General features: G+C 43.0%; 1 long non-coding RNA gene across 1 annotated transcript; it reads left to right on the top strand.

Moving 5' to 3' along the window:
• Positions 1-366: 366 nt before the first annotated feature.
• Positions 367-10,696, top strand: LOC133235011 (uncharacterized). Its single transcript, XR_009732401.1, has 2 exons — positions 367-1,267; positions 1,706-10,696. It is a non-coding gene; the product is annotated as an uncharacterized LOC133235011 (long non-coding RNA).
• Positions 10,697-18,940: the final 8,244 nt, after the last annotated feature.

The following is an 18,940-nucleotide window of genomic DNA, read 5'->3' as shown; positions in this document are numbered from 1 at the left end:
TTGCATTCTCTTATATGTAAATCTATGTTTATCATACAGTGAATAAGATCTGTCAGTATTTTATTTAACTTCATAGGATTATTAAGCTTTCTACTCTTCTAAGAGACAAGTAAGTACCTGAGATTACTACCCTGTAAGTCTCCTTAAATTAGGAATTTACCTTGATCAGTACATCTTCCCTATCAGCATGTCTTGAACTATCAAATCTAATGTCAGCATTCCTCATAGAAAAAAATAAAGCCTTTTTTTAGTCATTATTTAATGGGCAGAAACTGTTTTAAAAGTTTGGCACATTCACACGGCTGCTCTTACCGGTCCTTCCAGGTCAGATCACCTGGTGGTGGTTTCACCTTTTGATACTCAGCTTTGGAACATTTGTAACAACAGTTAGATTTTCATACTGATGTTAACTAAAGAACATATGTACATTTGACCTATTGCTTAATTTCAGATAATTGAGGGAAAACGGTTACTACTATTTACATTGGTCTTTGTTATAACTTTATAATATATATTCCTAAGATTTTTTTTTCCACAAAATATTTGAGGGCAGTTCTTCTACTTTCAAACGTAATTCTTTCATTATAACTTTAAAATCTGTTTAGTTTAGTTTTATAGTGGTGTTTGGCTCCTAATGGTTGAATGTAAATACTAAAATATATGAGAGGGTTATAATTTGTTTCAGTGTGGGAAAAACTTAGGGTGTTTGTGGGCATGGAAAAATTAGTTTGCAAAAGCATTTTGTTTGATAAAATGAGGGGGCAAATGCCGTTGATAAAATCTTAACGATTCTGCAGTTCTGGTGTTGTGAAGGCCGGTTTGCCTAAATGAGTTGTACTTGAAGTAAGTGAAGCCGCTGAAGAGAATTGCAGACCGTGCTTCGTGGTATACTGTGGCATGTCTGCTGTGTTGCATGTCTAGACCAACTCATGGTTTTTTTTTTTTTCCTGTGTACATTGGAGATATACTAGAAAACCCTCAGAATTGCTTTGTTACCTGAATTGATGATAACTGTTCACTTTATATGAGGTTCAGTTTTAACTAATTGAAGATCTTTTGTTTACTGTGGTTGGACTTTAAACCTTTTTTGGTCCCAATTTTAGCAAGGAAATTTGTTTTTAAACTACTTAAATTTTTTTTGTTTTTTAGCTCTTTTTAATTGAAGTACACAATACAGAAAAGTAGACAACTTACAGGTGTATGGTTTGAAATACCACAAAGTGACCACATATAACCAGCACCAGCATCAAGAAAGACAACGTTACTGGTATTTCCTGCGTGACCCCCCGCCCCGTCCTCCCGCCCACCAAGTAACTCCTGCCCTTTCCTCTAAAGCCATAGATCAGTCTTACTTGTATTTAAGCTGTGTATAAATGGGCTCTTAACATCTCTGTTTCTTTGCGTCAGGCTTCTTTCAGTTTTCTGGGGAGCCTGCATTTCGTTGCCTGTAGTGATAGTTACTAATCCTCATTGCATCACAGTATTTCTTGTGCAGAAACACTGATGTCTCTAGTGTGCTGTTGGCGGGGATGCCAGTTTCCTCTTGCTGCTGTAGCACACTGACAGAATTCAGTGGTTTAATACAGATGTGTTACCATGCTGTTCTGGCGGGCAGAAGCCCAGAATCAGCTGTGCTAGGTTAACGTGGCAGCAGGTCTGGTTTCTTTTGGAGGCTCCAGGGAGCGTCTGTTTCCTTCCTTTCCAGCTTCTAGAGGCTGCCTGACTTCCTTGGTTCCTGGCCCCCTGTCCATCTTCAAAGGCAACAGCGTTGCATCTTCTAGTCTCTGCTCCCAGCACACCGCTTCACCCTGGCCCTGCTGCTTCTGCATATCAGGATCCATGGGATTAAATCTGGCCTACGTGAGTAATCCACTGTAAGCGCCCCCAGTGCTTCACTCTCCTTGCGTGCATGGTTTCTGAAGAGCAACTGAATGTTGTTTTATTGCCTTGGGTCCTCCGTAGGCGGTGTTTTCCCTTTGACTTCTTTTGAGATTTTAAAAATCTTTGATTTTATGCAGCTTGAATATAATATGCCTAGGTGCCTAGGGGTGGGGGTGGAGGAGTGGTTATCTTTAGTATTCTCTGAACTTCCTGCGTCTGTGGTTTAGTATCTGACATTAATTGGGGGGAAATTCTCAATAATATTAACTTGGGGGAAATTCTTAGTCACTATTGCTTCAGATATTTTTTCCGTCCTTTTCTCTCTTACGTTCTCATGTATATGTTACATCTCTTGTAGTTGTCCCGTAGTTTTGGGGTATTCTGTTTCCTCTTTTTTTCCCAACCCTCCCCCACCCCCAGTCTTTTTTTACCTTTGCTTTTTAGTTTTCGAAGTTTCTATTACCCTATCGTCCAGCTCAGAGATTCTTCCTCAGCCAAGTCCAGTCACCTGATAAGCCCATGGAAAGCATTCTTCATTTCTGTTACAGTTTTCTGTTTTTTAAAAAGGTTATTTCTTAGAATTTCCATCTCTCTACTTATATTACCCATTTGTTTTGGTGTGTTGTCTACTTTTACTGTTAAAGCCCTTAATGTGTTAATCACAGTTGTTCTAAATTCATGGTCTAACAGTTCTAATATTTCTGCTGAGTCTCAATGTGATTCTGATGCTTGCTGTGTCTCTTCAGACTGTGATGTGGTTTGGGTTTTTTTTGGCCTTTTACTCTGCCTTGTAATTTTCTGTTGACAGCTGAACATGATGTACTGGGTAAAAGGCGCATCAGTGAATGGACCCTTTAGTGCTGTGATGGTGAGGGGTTGGGGAGGAAATCTTTCCATAGTCCTGTGATCAATTTTCAGTAAGCCTGTGTCCCTGGGCTCTGAACTTCACGAATGCTTCTCTAGGGGGAGCTGGAGTTGGGGATTTCCCTACCAGTATGTTCAGTCTCTAATAAAATAATTTCTGCTGAGGGCAGGCCTTGTTGAGAATAGATGACTTTGACTTATTTCAAAATGGTTACTTTCTTCCTTCCCCTGCCAGAAGCACCAGGGGATTTTTCTCTGAATTTCCCTCTGAGACTCTAGTAGAATTCCTGGACCTAAAACTCACAGAACTGTGGGGATCCCCTTAGGATCCCCATAGTGTTTAATGAGACCTGTCCATGCTGAGCTGCCGCAATCTGTTAGTCAGCGTCCAGGCCCTCTCACCCCAGCGCTGTTTCCCTTAGAAGGTTTCTGCCTGGAAGTTTCTGCTTCAGTAAGTTGTGATTCTCTGTGTCCGCCCACCTGTCTCTCCAGTTTGGGGGAGTACAGTTGGCCCTATCACCTCGCTTCTGACAGATCCAAGGAGACATGTTTCTTTTTCTCAGTGTGTTCGGCTTTTTTACTTACTGGGATGAAGGGATGACTTCCAAGAATATGGAAGTCTGATTCCCCTCTCAGAGTCCTGACTGCACCTGTGGAGTTCCTCTACCAAGAGAAGTAATGTACACGGGCACCAGGGATTAGGACAGGGCATCCCTGGGGGACCGGTATTCAGCTTCCTGCCAGATCCCTGGGTGCTTATTCAGCTTTCTTCTTGCTGTTATGACTTGTGCTGTCATGAACAGTCTTCAGCAAGTCTTGTGGAAAATGTGTCCTCCTTTCTGTTGGGTGTATATGTCAACCTGGATTGCTGGATTCGTAAGCTGTGTGTATTTTCAACATTAGCAGATATTAAATGTTTAGCCAAACAGTTTTTCCAAAGTTATAGGAAGTCGCATTTCTGGGAGCAAATGTTTGCAAATTATATATCTGATAAGGGTTTAGTATTCAGAATATCGGAAAACTCTTTAAAACTTCATAGGAAATCAACCTAGTGTTAAAATGGACAAAATACTTGAGTAGGTACTTCTTCAGAGAAGATACACAAACAACAAGCACATAAAAAGATGCTTGATGTCATTAGTATTGACTGGGGAAATGCAAAACAAAGCCACAACGAGATCCCACCTCACAGCCAAAAATAAGAAATAAGAAGTGGCAAATACGTGAAGAAATTAGAACACCTGTATGTTGCTGTTGGGAATGTAAAGTGGCACAGCTACTCTGGATAGCAGCGTGGTGGTTCTTCAAAAGGTTAAGCATATAGTTACCATAAGACCTAGCACTTCTGCTCCTGGATATATACCCAACAGAAATGAGAATGATGTCCTCCTAGAAACATTTGTATACAGATGTTTATAGCAGCATTATATATAACAGTACAGCTATTACAGCTAGTAATAATAGCTAAAAGGTGACAATAACCCAGACATCCATCAGTGCACAAATGGATAAACAAAGTGTGGCCTGTCCATACGATGGAGTATTTTTCAACTATGAGAAGGAATGGGGAATTGGTGGTCCAGTGGTTAGGACTCTGTGCTTTGGCTGCCGAGGGCCCAGGCTCGGTCCCTGGTCCAGGACCTAGGATCCTACAAGTCAGGTGGTATGGCCAGAAAAACAAAAAAAAAAGAATGAAGTATTGATATCTACTACAACATGGATGAACTTTGGAAACATGTTAAGTGAAAGAAGCCAGTCACAAAAAAATCAAAATGTGTGATTCCGTTTATATGAAATGTCCAGAACAGGCCAGTTCTCTGAGACATATTAGTGGTTGCGAGAGGAGAGGGCACTGAGGTTGACTGCTAATAGGTATAGGGTTTCTGCCGAGGGATATACAAGTAGTTCTGAAATGATACAGTCCCCGTCCTGTGAATATACTAAAGACTTGTCACTTCAGAAGGGTGGATTATCTTGCGTGAATTACGTATCCGTTTTCTAAAAGGAATTTGCATTACTTCCAGCAGTACTCAAGAGTTCCAGTTGCTCTACATCTTTGTACACACTTGCTGTTGTCGCTCATTCTGTCAGGACTTTTGTTTACACAGTAGAATCTCATTGTGATTTTAATTTTATTTCCTTGATGGCTAATGAAACTAAGCACATTTCATGTTTATTGGCCATTTGGTTATCCTCATTTGTAATGTACCTGTTTGAGAGTCTTAAGAATCTTCTCTTTTTTCCCCTCCTCAGAAAAACAGGGAAATATTCCACTTCTTTCTGACTCATTCTTCACATATTCAGAATACTCGTCTTTGTCCGATACGCATTGCAAATATCTTCTCTCGTTCTGTGGTTTGGCCCTTGTACTTTTTTTTTTTTTAACCTGTTCTGAAGATGTGTTTGCTTGTCCTCAGATGTTGCTCTGATGGTAAAGCATCTGCTTGCAATGAGGGAGGCCTGGGTTTGATCCCTGGCTTGGGAAGATACCCTGGAGAAGGAAATGGCAACACACTCCAGTACTCTTGCCTGGGAAATCCCATGGACAGAGGGAGCCTGGTAGGGTACGGTCCGTGGGGTCTCAAAAGAGTCAGACTCGACTGAGCGACTTCACTTTTAAAGATTGTGAGGATAGTCTTTTAAGTTTTTTTTCCCCCAAGAAGCTTTATTGTTTTACTTTTCTACAATTCATCAATTCACCTGGGATTGATTTCTGTACGTGGTGTGAACTAGGGATAAGGGTTTTTTTTTTTTTAATGTGTTCAGTTAATTCATTATCGTTCAGTTCACTTCAGTCGCTCAGTCATGTCCGACTCTTGGCAACCCCATGGACTGCAGCACACCAGGCTTCCCTGTCCATCACCAATTTCCGGAGCTTGCTCAAACTCATGTCCATCAAGTTGATGATGCCATCCAGCCATCTCCTCCTTTGTTGTCCCCTTCTCCTCTCACTTTCAGTCTTTCCTGGTATCAGGGTCTTTTCCAATGAGTCAGTTCTTTGCATCAGGTGGCCAAAGTACTGGAGTTTCAGCCTCAGCATCAGTCCTTCCAATGAATATTCAGGACTAATTTCCTTTAGGATGGACTGGTTGGATCTCCTTGCAGTCCAAGGGACTCTCAAGAGTCTTCTCCAACACCACAGTTCAAAAGCATCAATTCTTCGGTGCTCAGTGTTATTTATAGTCCCAACTCTCACATCCATACCTGACTACTGGAAAAAACATAGCTTTGACCAGATGGACCTTTGCTGGCAAAGTAATGTCTCTGCTTTTGAATATGCTGTCTGGGTTGGTCATAGCTTTTCTTCCAGTAATTGCAGGGGAGGGTATCGTCCTTCTGAACTGCAGTGTCACCTTGGTCATAATTGGACTGTCTGTTGATGCGTGCGTCTGTTTCTGGGCTTTCTGTCTTATCCATAATGCTGGTTTGTCTATCCTGTACTAGTACTACCTTCTCAATTTCTGTAGTTAAAAAAAGAAGCCTTTATCTGGCAGCCTAAGCCCTCCTCTGATGTATTTCCAAAAGATTATTTTAGCTATTCTTGATGTTTTACATTTCCATGTAAACTTTAGAGTCAACTGGTCCATTGCCACACCAAAAAAAAGTGGCATTTTGATTGAGATTGCGTTGAATTTATAGATCCTTTTGGGGATAATTATAATTTTTATGTCCTCCAGAACTATGCAGAGGAAGATCTTTGTATTTGTGTAGGGCTGCAGTCTCTCCTCGCAGTGTTTGTAGTGTCAGGTGTACGTGTATTTCAGGTTGCATCTTCTTTCAGTAGATGTTTTTCCAGCTATTTTTTAATGCTATTTTATTACTTGTTTGTTTATTTTGGCTGCATTGTGCAGCTTGTGGGATCTTAGTTCCCAGACTCCTGGGTCCTCAGCAGTGAAAGTGAGGGGTTCTAACCATTGGACTGCCAGAGAATTCTCTCTTTGATGGTATTTTAAACGGCATCCTTTTAAAATGTTACTTTGTTGCTGGTATGGAGAAATACACTTTTTTTCTTATATTGATCTTATCCAGCAACTTTACTAAAACCCATTTATTCATGTAATAGTTCATCTGTAGTTTATTATACACACATCTGGTCTGCAGTCCTCTGCTTTACACATTGGGTTATGGAAAGGTGCACCATCTGCAGTTTGTATTTTTCTAGTACAATTACGTCATCTGTAAATAATGAGTTTTATTTCTTCTTTTCTAATGTTGTCTTACTTTGTGACACCCACGCTCCAATGTAGGATTCTCTGGAACCAATGAGTGGAAGTATCTTAATCTTGTTTCCTGAGTGAAAGCTTTAAATATTTCACTGTTGAGTTTATTTGTTGCATGCTTTTTGTAGATCCTCTATCAGAAAGTTCTCTTCTTTCCTGCTGCTGCTGCTGCTGCTGCTAAGTCGCTTCAGTCGTGTCTGACTCTGTGCGACCCCATAGACAGCAGCCCACCAGGCTCCCCCATCCCCGGGATTCTCCAGGCAAGGTCACTGGAGTGGGTTGCCATTTCCTTCTCCAATGCAAGAAAGTGAAAAGGGAAAGTGAAGTCGCTCAGTCGTGTCCGACTCTTAGCGACCCCATGGTCTATATTATAAAATTTTATCATAAATAGGTATTAAATTTTATAAAAAATTTTTTATATATTGAGATAATTTTTCTGTTAATGATTATCAGTTACATTACCTCTTAGAAATATTAAGCCAACTTTGTGTCTCTGAAGTAGATTTAACTTGATCTTAATTAAACTGAGTTTGGTTTGCTCATATTATGTTAGGATTTTACATCATGCTTCTGAGAAAAATTGGCCTGTACTTTTCATGGACTTGTCAGTATTTGATATCAAGTTTATGTTTGACATCATGAATCAAGTTTTTTTATTTTTTATTTTTTTTTATGAATCAAGTTTTGAAGTATTCCCTCTTTGTATTAATTGTAAAGAGTTTATGTAAAATTGGTGGTGGTGGTTAGTCACTAAACTGAGTCCAACTCTTGCAACCCCATGGACTATAACAGCCCATCAGGCTCCTCTGTCCCTGGGATTTCCCAGGTAAGAATACTGGAATGGGTTGCCACTTCCTTTTCCAGAGGATTTTCCCAACTCAAGCATCGAACCCATGTCTCCTGTGTTGGCAGGCACGGATTCTTTAGCACTGAGCCACCAGGGAATCCCAAGATTGATGTAGAACTTGTTGTTTTTGCTTCTTTAAAGCTATCAGATATCAATTTATAAGGCCCATTATGGAACTTAACAGTAGCCCAAATGGTAGTATCCTTTACGATTTTTTATGAGGGCTTTTGCTTTACAGAAAGTACTTGCTTCTTAAATTGGCAAAATGCCAGAATATGGGAATTCCTCCTTCATGTAACACCTTTATTAATGTCTTTATCAATAGTGGATCCCCACCTCATGCGAAGAGTTGACTCATTGGAAAAGACTCTGATGCTGGGAGGGATTGGGGGCAGGAGGAGAAGGGGACGACAGAGGATGAGATGGCTGGATGGCATCGCTGACTCGATGTACGTGAGTCTGAGTGAACTCCGGGAGTTGGTGATGGACAGGGAGGCCTGGCATGCTGCGATTCATGGGGTTGCAAAGAGTCGGACACGACTGAGCAACTGATCTGATCTGATCTGATGCTGAAATAGGACTGTAGACAGTGATAGGGAATTCTCACTGTAAGATTTATCCTGTGATCATGGTCACTTTAGAGAATTATAGGAAGAACTATAATATATACATAAAATAAAAAAATACATGAAGTGAGTAATGTGAAGAGGTCCATGAAATTCAAGGATATTTTAAAAGATATTTTTCAGATAGAGCATATATGGAGATGGTTATATTTTTAAGAAACAATAAAATAATGATGCTTCCAGTTCCTCAAAATACGATTATATATAGTTGGAGGGAGAGTAATACACACCCACACACACACTACCACACAGGTTTGGGGAGAGCTGTACCTTGAACTCACTGTATTACCGAAACTTTTTAAATTAGTTGGTGACAATTCTTTTCTGTCTTGTCTTGGGGTAAAATTTACTTTTCTAAAATTTAGATACAGTGATTTTCAAAATTTTTGGTCACAAGATTCCTCTTCTATTTTACTTAATTTTTGCTCGCAGCTTGTGGGATCTTAGTTTCCCAACCTGGGCACTCAGCAGTGAAAGCGTGGAGTCCTAACCACTAGATCGGCAGGGAATTCCCAGGATTCCTTTATATTTGTACTTACTAAGAACCCCAAAGAATTATTTTTAATGTGGTCATTTATCTATATTTGCCATGTGGTAAATAAAAGCTGAAAATTTAAAAATATTCATTTATAAGTAGCGATAGTAAATCCATTTCATGTTAGCATAAGTTTACAGAAAACAGCTCTGTGAAACTAAAAAAAGTCTGTGAAGGGTGCCGTTGTGTTACATTTTTATAAACTCTTTAGTGTCTGGCTTAATGGAAGACAGCTGGGTTCTCCCATCTGCTGTATTCCGTCTGATCTGAAATGCTGTCTGAATTCCAGGAAGAAAATGCAGCCTCAGAAATACATAGGTGGAAAAAGGTAGGAGTATTTTAATAGCTTTCCCAGAGAATTGTGAGTTTTTCTTTCGGTGCTAAGACTTGACAAGTGTTTTTTGCAGGCTAACTACAGTGGAGAAAACCATTGGTCTGTCTTTCACCTGGAGTAGATTTTTACCCCTGTTTGACTCTATAACATTATTCATTGGATTTAGAAAATATCAGTTTGCTGAACTCCAGGTTCTTCCAAATTCTAACATGTCCCATTATAAAATGTCTTCTCCCCAAATAACATATTTTTAGTTATTATTAAATCTCATTAGAAAAGTTTAAAGTGGTGGGAAATGGTCAGGCTCAGTGGCCAATACAAATTTTCCAAGATTCTAATTTTTTTCTGAAAAGTTCAGATTCTATCAGTGCGACAGATACTGTCAGTGTATATTGCTTGTACTGATAGGACCACTTCCTTCATTCATTACTGAAAAAGTGTCTCCCAAATACGCCTGAAGAACCAGTTGGTCTGTAAGTAAGTCTTTTAGGTAGGTGAAAGAAGTGGCTACATCAGCTGATCACTCAGTAGTACAGAAACACTTCAGGAGGCAGCAGAAATGTACATGTGTCTTTCCATTTCCTCACAGAACTGTGGAAGAACTGGTGCCAGTTGGTGCAAGGTAATAAAATTTCACTTCATCAAGGGAATTCTTCAGTGGATTTGCTTTGTATTTTCCCAGAGTGGTGAAGAAGAGGACTACAGATTCAGTTTGCTTCCACTGCCTTGCCTTGTGCTAGAGGGCTCCTGGTTTTACTCCAGCTGCAGTGCAAACCAGTATTCACCAGTGAAAAATGCAAGTGACCTCTTGGGAGGAGGAGAATAGTCTGACCTCACAGAATCCCTGTGAAGTTCTCAGGACCTCCAAGGCTCCTCTGATCACTCTGAGAGCTGCTGTTACAACTCAGTAGCCAAACTAGTCATTTGATGTTGCCCCATGTTGCCTTAGAATTTCAAGCCAGGTTTTGGTTCAGAAATCTGAGTTGACATCCTGTAGGATGTGACTCTCCAAGCATTTTTTATTAAGGTATGTTCTGTCTTTACTGCTACAGCTTCACCGTTGTTACCCGGGTTGGGCTCCCACTCTGTTTTGTGTATGTGTGCACGTTTCAGATTCTGTGCACATGGAAGTACTATTAAGGAAGTACTATTAAGTACTATTTAGTTTAAAAAAATGTTAATATAGGTTTAATGATTACTCCCCACTAAGTTATTACCACATGCTGGCCGTGTTCCCCATATTGTGCGGTGCATCCTGGGGCCTGTCTTAGGCCTGCTAGTTTCTACCTCCCACTCCCCCACTGCTGTAACCACTAGCTTCTCCAGTGGTTCTAGCTTCTCTATATCTAGTTCATTGTAATTTAAAAATTCCATATATGTGATATCATACAGTATTTATCTTTGTCTGACTTATTTCACTTAGCTTGATGCCCTCCAACTCCATCCGTATTGCTGCAAATGACAAGATTTCAGTCTTTTGTATGATTAATATTCCATTGTATTTAGGTACCACATCTCATTTATCCATTCACCTGTTGACGGATCCTGAGGTTGCCTGCTTATCTGGCAGTTGTAAGGACTGCTGGTCTGAACACTGGGGTGCATGTGTCTTTCCAAATGAGTGGTTTGGGTTTTTTGGATACATACCCAGGAGTGGAATTGCTGGACAGCCACATCTTTTGCTATACTCCCAGATATTTTCCTGCTCTTTAGCTGCCGGAGATGCTCAGTATTTTGAGAGCTTTAACCTTCAAGTAAAGTCTTAATCCAACTCTGGCTTGCAAGAGATAATTGAGCGTCTTAGCCACCACCTTCTTCGTAATGGACTTTGTAAAGCCACAGCTGTCTTAATGTGAAAGAACTGTGGGGCCCGTTCTGTGGAGAACCATGGCAAGAGGCAGAAGAGCTGGGTCACTGCACTCACTCCGCATGCCTCTCTGAGTCATCTGTTCTTCTGTGGCCTTAGTCCCCCTCGGTGTGTTGAGGACAGCCTGCTTGGGATTAGAGTTACGATGGGGTAAACCAGATTGAGGATGTGGGGGTACTTTTCTAAACTGTAAAGTGTTACACAAATTAAATTTTAGTAGCCACCAGGGAAGGAATTTTAATTTGCATAAATTCGTTAAATAATAGTCCCATGATTATGCAAGCACTTTGAGCTCTCTGCTCTAAATGTATTAGTGTAAGTGACCGTTTCTGAAAAGCCCACTGCCTCGTGTGCTTGTTTCTACAAGAAAACAGTTTTATGTATGTTTGTATACATATATACATACATGTGTATTTACATATATAAATATACACATATGCATATATATAAATATGTATGTATACATACACATGTATAAAATGGTATTAGATCAAGTGCTAGCTGTTTGTAAGGGTAAAATTAGATCCATCCCTGACATCAGTCACAAGAATCAACTGCCAGGTGTATCAGACCTAAATGTAAAATATGAACCCATACAAGTACTAAAAGAAAACTTAAAATGCTTTTGTATCCAAATGGGAACAGGCCTTCTAACTTTAACTCAGTATACATGCAATTAAAAATTGTATACTCAACTATCTAAAAGTAATCTGGAAAAAAAAGCACGATGGCAAAAAACACCATAAACAGAAGCAAAAGGCAGGCAAAAAGTTTGAGAGAAAAAAGTTGTACCACAGACAAAGAGCTGATATACCTAATATTTGAAGAATTCTTAAAATAGAGGTAGGGGAACCAGAATCCCTATAGGATGTAAATAGGCAAAAAACATGGACAGACAAGTAAAACATAATATAAAAGTAGCTCTTGAACATATGTAAATGCATTCCATTTTTCTCAGGAAGAAATGCAAATTAAAATCACACTAAATATTATTTCTCCCTATCTGAATGAAAAAAATTCAAAGCTTGAGAATGCACTTTGTGGGCGATGTTGGAGAAACAGGTGTGTGCACTATTTCTGGGAGTGCAAAACAGTACAACCTCTGGTGAGGGAAATTTGCACTAGTTAACAAAACTGTGCAAACTCAGTAACCACCTAACCTAGGAACTTACCCCAAAGGTACATATCTGAGGATACAAAAGTAAAATTCACACAGTTATTCTCTGCGACATTGTTGCTAATTGCAAAACGTTGGGAACAACCTAAAGGCCTCTTCATGGGAAACTGGGTAGATAAACTGAGGTATGGCCACTCAATGTAATTATTAAAAAAACAGAATGAAGCTGATTTCTATAAACTGACATGCAGCAGCTCCAGGAGAGCGTATGTCTCTTTCGAGGACAGAAACACAGGGAAGATGAAACAAAATGTGGCCTGCAGAGAGTGAGTATCTTTCGGTTACGTCTTTGCTTCGAGAACCCCTGTTAATGCTTCCCATTTTCAAAAGCTAGGATTTAATTCGGAGAAGGCAATGGCAACCCACTCCAGTACTCTTGCCTGAAAAATCGCATGGATGGAGGAGCCTGGTGGGCTGCAGTCCACGGGGTCACTAAGAGTTGGACACGACTGAGTGACTTCACTTTCACTTTTCACTTTCATGCATTGGAGGAGGAAATGGCAACCCACTCCAGTGTTCTTGCCTGGAGAATCCCAGGGACAGCAGGGCCTGGTGGGCTGCCGTCTATGGGGTCGCACAAAGTCGGACATGACTGAAGTGACTTAGCAGCAGCAGCAGCAGCATTCCTTGGCCGTTGCAGCCCTCTGCTGGTGTAAATGAAATGAGATTGACAATATGATTTGCTTAGCTTCTAGTCTAGTTTTTGATTTTGTTTTAATTGGAGGAAATTGCTTTGCAGTATTGTGATGGTTTCAGCTGTACAACAGCACAGATCAGTCATAATTATATCCCTTCCCACTAAAGCCTCCCTCCCGTCCCCCATCCTGTCCCTCTTGGTTGTCACAGGGCACAGGGTTGAGCTCCCTGTGTCAGACTGCAGATTCCCACTAGCTGGCTATTTTACATACGGTTATATATGTGTGTATGTATATATATGTTTCAGTGCTGTTCTCTCAATTCATCCCGTGCTGTCCTCCAGTATGTGCAGAAGTCTGTTCTCTGTCAGCATCTCTGTTGCTGCAAATAGGTTCATCAGTATCATCTTTCTAGATGTCATATGTATGCATTAATATATGATATTTATTTTTCTCTAACTTCACTCTGTATAACAGGCTCTGCTGCTGCTAAGTCGCTTCAGTCGTGTCCAACTCTGTGTGACCCCATAGACGGCAGCCCACCAGGCTCCCCTGTCCGTGGGATTCTCCAGGCAAGAACACTGGAGTGGGTTGCCATTTCCTTCTCCAACGCATCAAAGTGAAAAGTGAAAGTGAAGTCGCTCAGTCATGTCCGACTCTTAGCGACTCCATGGACTGCAGCCCACCAGGCTTCTCTGTCCATGGGATTTTCCAGGGAAGAGTACTGGAGTGGGGTGCCATTGCCTTCTCCGATAACAGGCTCTAGATTCATCTAACTCCTCAAATTCGTTCCTTTTTATGGCTGAGTAATATTCCACTGTGTGTGTGTGTGTGTGTGTGTGTGTGTGTGTGTGTGTGTGTCCGTCCATCCATCTGTTGATGGCATCTAAGCTGCCTCCATGTCTTGGCTGCTGTAAATAGTGCAGCAGTGAGCACTGGGCTGCATATATCTTTCAAAATTACAGTTTTCTCTGGATATATGTGTCGGTGTGGGATTGCTGGACCATATGCTAGGTTTATTTTTAGATTTTAAGGGACCTTCGCAGATTTCTCCATAGTGGCCGTTACCAATTTACATCCCTGCCAACAGCATGGGAGGGTTCCCTTTGCTCCACGCTGTCTCCACCTTTGATGTTTTTAGATGTTTTACTGATGACCGTTGGGACAAATGTGAGGTGATACATCTTTGTAGCTCTTTTTTAAAAATGTACTTATTTTTGGCTGTTCTGGTCTTCATTGATGCGAGGGCTTTCTCTAGTTGTGGAGAGCGGAGGCTACTTTCTAGCTGTGGTGCATGGGCTTCTCATTGCAGGGGCTTCTCTCATTGCAGAGCGCGGGCTCTGGGGTGCGCGGGCTCGGTAGTTGTGGCTCATGGGCTGAGTTCCGTGGCATGTGGGATCCCAGGTCAGGAATTGAACCCATGTCTCCTGCATTGGAAGGCGGATTCTTTACCCATGAGCCGCCAGGGAAGGCCTGGCCTTGGGGTTTTCATTTGCGTTTCTCTATTAACAGCTGTGAGGAGGGCATGGCACCCCCCTGCAGTATTCTGGCCTGGAGACTCCCCACGGACAGAGGAGCCTGGTGAGCGACAGTCTGCGGAGTTGCAAAGAATCTGAGACAACTGGGTGACGAAGCACAGCACATTAATAGCCAATGGGTTCTCTTTTCCACTACTTTTTTTTTTCTTTTCAAACTTTGTGAATGAAATTTACCTGTTGAAATTGGCTTCTTGAAAGTCAGCCCTGTTTTGCATTATTCTTCCAAGATCTTCCACAGGACATTTCTTGAGAGTGGGTGCCGATTCCAGCGTCCCAGGGTTTGTGAATAGCAAGTGCCCATGAGCTGCAGGTTTTAAAGTGCTGTTACAGGAAAGGGCCACAAGACGGCAGCACTTTGCCACATACAGATCTGGTTACCTGGGCAGCCAGATGATTGGCAAAGTCATGTTCCTGGGTTGTCCAGGAGAGCGGAATGCCTGAGAAGAAACGCCCAGGGGCTTGTGTGTCATTCCTCCTTCCTGTTACCTTTCACCCCATGGAGAAATGGCCATCCTTGCAAAACTGCTCTGCTAAGGGTGCTGTGATCTGTAGGTGTGGGGACTCTCAGGAAGGAGGGTGGAGGTGGGAGCCCAGCACCAGGATGCGAGGAGGGGAGACCAGGTGACTTCACGAAGCTCTTCCAGCTCAGGAGGATCTACAGATCTCTGGGTGAAGTAGGCTTCTTGTGGCTTTTTGTGGGCCTGCCTGGCTCTGGAGATTGTGGTCCCATCAAGGGGGGAGTGGGCAGTACAGGTCCAAGGGGGCTCATTTGCTTGCACATCCTCCGTCATTCCCATGCGAGTCCAGCCTCCAGACGCAGGCCTGCTCAGGCCCCAGGGACGTGACACCCACCTGGGTCCCTGAGGCCTGTGGGGAGTATGGTTGGCTCTGCTTTTCTTAATTTTTATTTTATATGAAGTAGAGCTGATGTACAATGCTGTTTGTTTTAGGTCCACTGCAACTTGATCACTTATGCACACACATAGATGTCTTGTTTTTTGGATCCTGTTCCCATATAGGTTATTACGGGAGTGTTTAGTTGAGCTCCCTGTTCGAGTTCCCTGTTCTATACAGTAGGTCCTTCTTGATTATCTCTTCTACATATAGGACAGTGTATCTGTTAACCCTAACCTCCTAACTCATCCCTCCCACCCCTGATTTCCCCTTTGGGAATTACACATTTGTTTTCTAACTCTGTGAGTCTTTTTCTCCTTATAAATTAATTCATTTGTATCAATTTTTAGATTCCAAGTGTAGGTGATCCTGTATGATGCTTGTCTTTCTCAGTTTGATTTACTTCACTAAGTATGATCTTGTCTAGGTCCATTCATGTGGCTGCTAACGGCATCAATTCACCTGATTTTTATGGCCAGTATCCCACGGTATACATGTAGCTGCTGCTGCTGCTAAGTCTCTTCTGTCCTGTCCGACTCTGTGCGACCCCATAGACGGCAGCCCACCAGGCTCCCCCGTCCCTGGGATTCTCCAGGCAAGAACACTGGAGTGGGGTGCCATCGCCTCCTGCAATACGCATGGTGCGTCATCTTTTTTGGTTCCTCTGTCAGTGGGCACTGGTGGCTCCCGTATCTTGGATGTTGTACACAGGGCCGCACTGAATGTTGGTGTGCCTTTTCAGATTCTGTGTTTCTCTGATGGTAGGTCCAGGACTGGGGTGGCTAGATCATCAACTGGCTTTATTCTTAGTTTGTAAAGAACCTCCACACACTGTTCTCCAGAGCCTGTTACCAGTGTCCACCTTCCTCAGCCTGGTAGGGGAGCTCCCTTCCCTCCTTGGCGTCTCTGCATTCATTGTCTGTAGACGTTTGCGGATGGCCATTCTCACCCGGCACAGTGTGATACCTCCTTGACGTTCTGATTTGCGTGGCTCTTAATAATAGCTGTGTGCAGCATATTTTCCATTAATTTTTTTTTTCAATAAGTATAAGTGAAATTTACTTCTTGAAGTTGGCTTCCTGAAAGTCAGCCCTGGTTTGAGTTGCTTTTCGTGACCTACCGTAGGACATTTCTTGAGGGCAGGTGTCATTTCCAGCCCCATGGGCCTTGTGAATAGGAAGTGCCCCTAAGCACTAGTTTGGCCACCTGATGCGAAGCGCTGACTCATTCTCATCAGGGAAAAAACCCTGATGCTGGGAAAGAGAAGGCAGGAGGAGAAGGGGACGACAGAGGATGAGATGGTTGGATGGCATCACTGACCCAAAGGACATGAGTTTGAGCAAGCTCTGGGCAATGGTGAAGGCCAGGGAAGCCTGGTGTGCTGCAGTCCCTGGGGTCAGAGTCGGACACAACCGAGTGACTGAACATTGATGGGAAATGGCCACAAGGCTGAAGCATTTCTTCCTGCCCGCTCGGGCTAGTTGGGGCAGTCAGACCTTAGGAAAAGTCGAGTTTCTGGGTTGTCAGTTAGGGTGGCATGTGCCAGGACAAAACCCTAAGGACGCGTCTCTGCCTTTTCCCCTTTCACCCTTCCGTAGACAAACCAACCCCTGCCAAGCTGCCACACCTAGGGCACTGTTGCCCATAGCGGGGGCCGCTCTAGGGAAGGGGGCTGGAGTGGGGACTTGGCACCAGGTCACGTGCAGACAGGTTGGCTGCTCAGAGCTCTTCCAGCCCAGAGCGTCCACCACTGGGAGGGTGTCCTTGGCTTGGTATAGCTGGAGGAGGGCCCGCCTGAATCTGGAGACTGTGGTCCCACCAGAGAGGACTGTGCACTCCGTGCCCAAGCGGGGCTCACTTGCTGGCACACCCGCCCCAGCTCCCGCAGTCTCGTGACAGTCCATCGCTGGGACCCACGGCTGCAGGGGTGTGACACCAGCCGGGGTCACCAGGGCCTGAGCGGGTATGGTAGGCATGGAGACGTTTTTCTCCTCCACACTGGAGTATAGTTGGTTTACAGTGTGACTTTTGTTGTAGGTGTCCACTGACTTGACTCAGTTATACATACAGCCATTCTTGTTTACATTCTTTGCCCGTACGTGCAGGTTATTAAAGAGTATTGAGTAGAGTTCCTTGCGCTGTCCAGCAGGTCCTTGATGAGTATTTTATATGTATTTGTGTGTCTGTGTCAAGCCCCACCTAATTTACCCCTCCGCTTCCTCTTGCCTTTCCCCTTGGGCAACCATGAATTTATTTTTCTAAGTCTGAGAGTCTCTTTCTATTCTGTGGATTAATTTGTCTCAGTTTTTAGATTCCACCTGTAAGTGATATCATATGATATTTGTCTTTGACTGACTGACTTCACTTTGTCCTGATAGAGATGAAAATGATTTCTCTCTGCTTTAGTTAATCACAGAGGCAACCATTTTATGTCCTGTACAGCATCAGCTAGTTTTGGAACTAGTAATTGTATCCCATTTTTTTTCATACATAGACACACATATCCCACGATTGTTCATATCATCCTCTGAAGTGTTTTTGCATTCTTTTGATTGCCAGTAAGTTAAATAAATCTTTGAAGCACGCTGACTCTGCTTGTAGGGCCGTCATGCTTTTAACATTTTGAAATGCATGCTTTGATCCTGACAAGAGGTAGTTCCTCCTGTGCGCCCTGTCTCTCGTCAGTCTGTTACATGGCTTGAAAGTTTAGCATCTGTTCCAGTTCCTCCCCTTTTCAAGCAAATCAATCTCCAAATCGCACTGGTTTTCCCTTCCACAGAGTCTCTTCAGGCCACCCCTTCTGCTCTATTTCTGTGCCCACTGTCCGAGTTCAAGCCTCTCTTTCCTATTTCCAGAACATCTTCAACAGTCCCTGCCTGCCTGTTAGCAACCCGGTCTACACAACGGTGCTAGAGAAACACCCCCAAGGAAGAGCGCTGGTCATTCACTTTCCTCCTCTGTGGTTGCTCATTGTTCAGCAGTAAAGGGAAGCTCTAGTTCCTTAGCCTGATTTCTTTTTTTTCGGCTGTGCCAAGAAGCATGTGAGATCTTAGTTCCTGGACCCGGGATTGAACCTGTGCCCCACGCAGTGGCGGCACGGAGTCCTAACCACTAGACCACAAGGCAAGTGCCTCCTTAGCTTGCCTCCTCAGGCCCTCCCAGACTGGGCCGTCGCTTTGCCCTCCCTCCCCACGCTGCCCTTCCTCCTTTGCTCTCCTGAGCACGTCTTGGCTTCTCTCGCTGTTGCCACTCTGCCTGTCGTGCCCACTGTCCTCTTCCTGCGCGTCCGAAGTCCACTATTCTTTAACCCCCGGCTTGAAGCTCCACCACGCTGATCCTTTCAGCTGAAAGTCATTTTCTTCGACTCTGAATTCGCAAAACATTTAATTTGTATTACCTCTTTTTTTTTCCTCTTTTTTATAATTTGGACCCTCTGCCTTTTACGGCATCCGCACTGTCTGTTCTGTGCCATGGTCATTTGCGGGCGTCCCTGTAGGACAGTCAGTGTCTGTGATCCAGAGT

This window comes from Bos javanicus, chromosome 22, assembly GCF_032452875.1.
Source record: "Bos javanicus breed banteng chromosome 22, ARS-OSU_banteng_1.0, whole genome shotgun sequence".
NCBI lineage: Eukaryota > Metazoa > Chordata > Mammalia > Artiodactyla > Bovidae > Bos > Bos javanicus.
This window is presented reverse-complemented; position numbering and strand designations above follow the sequence as displayed.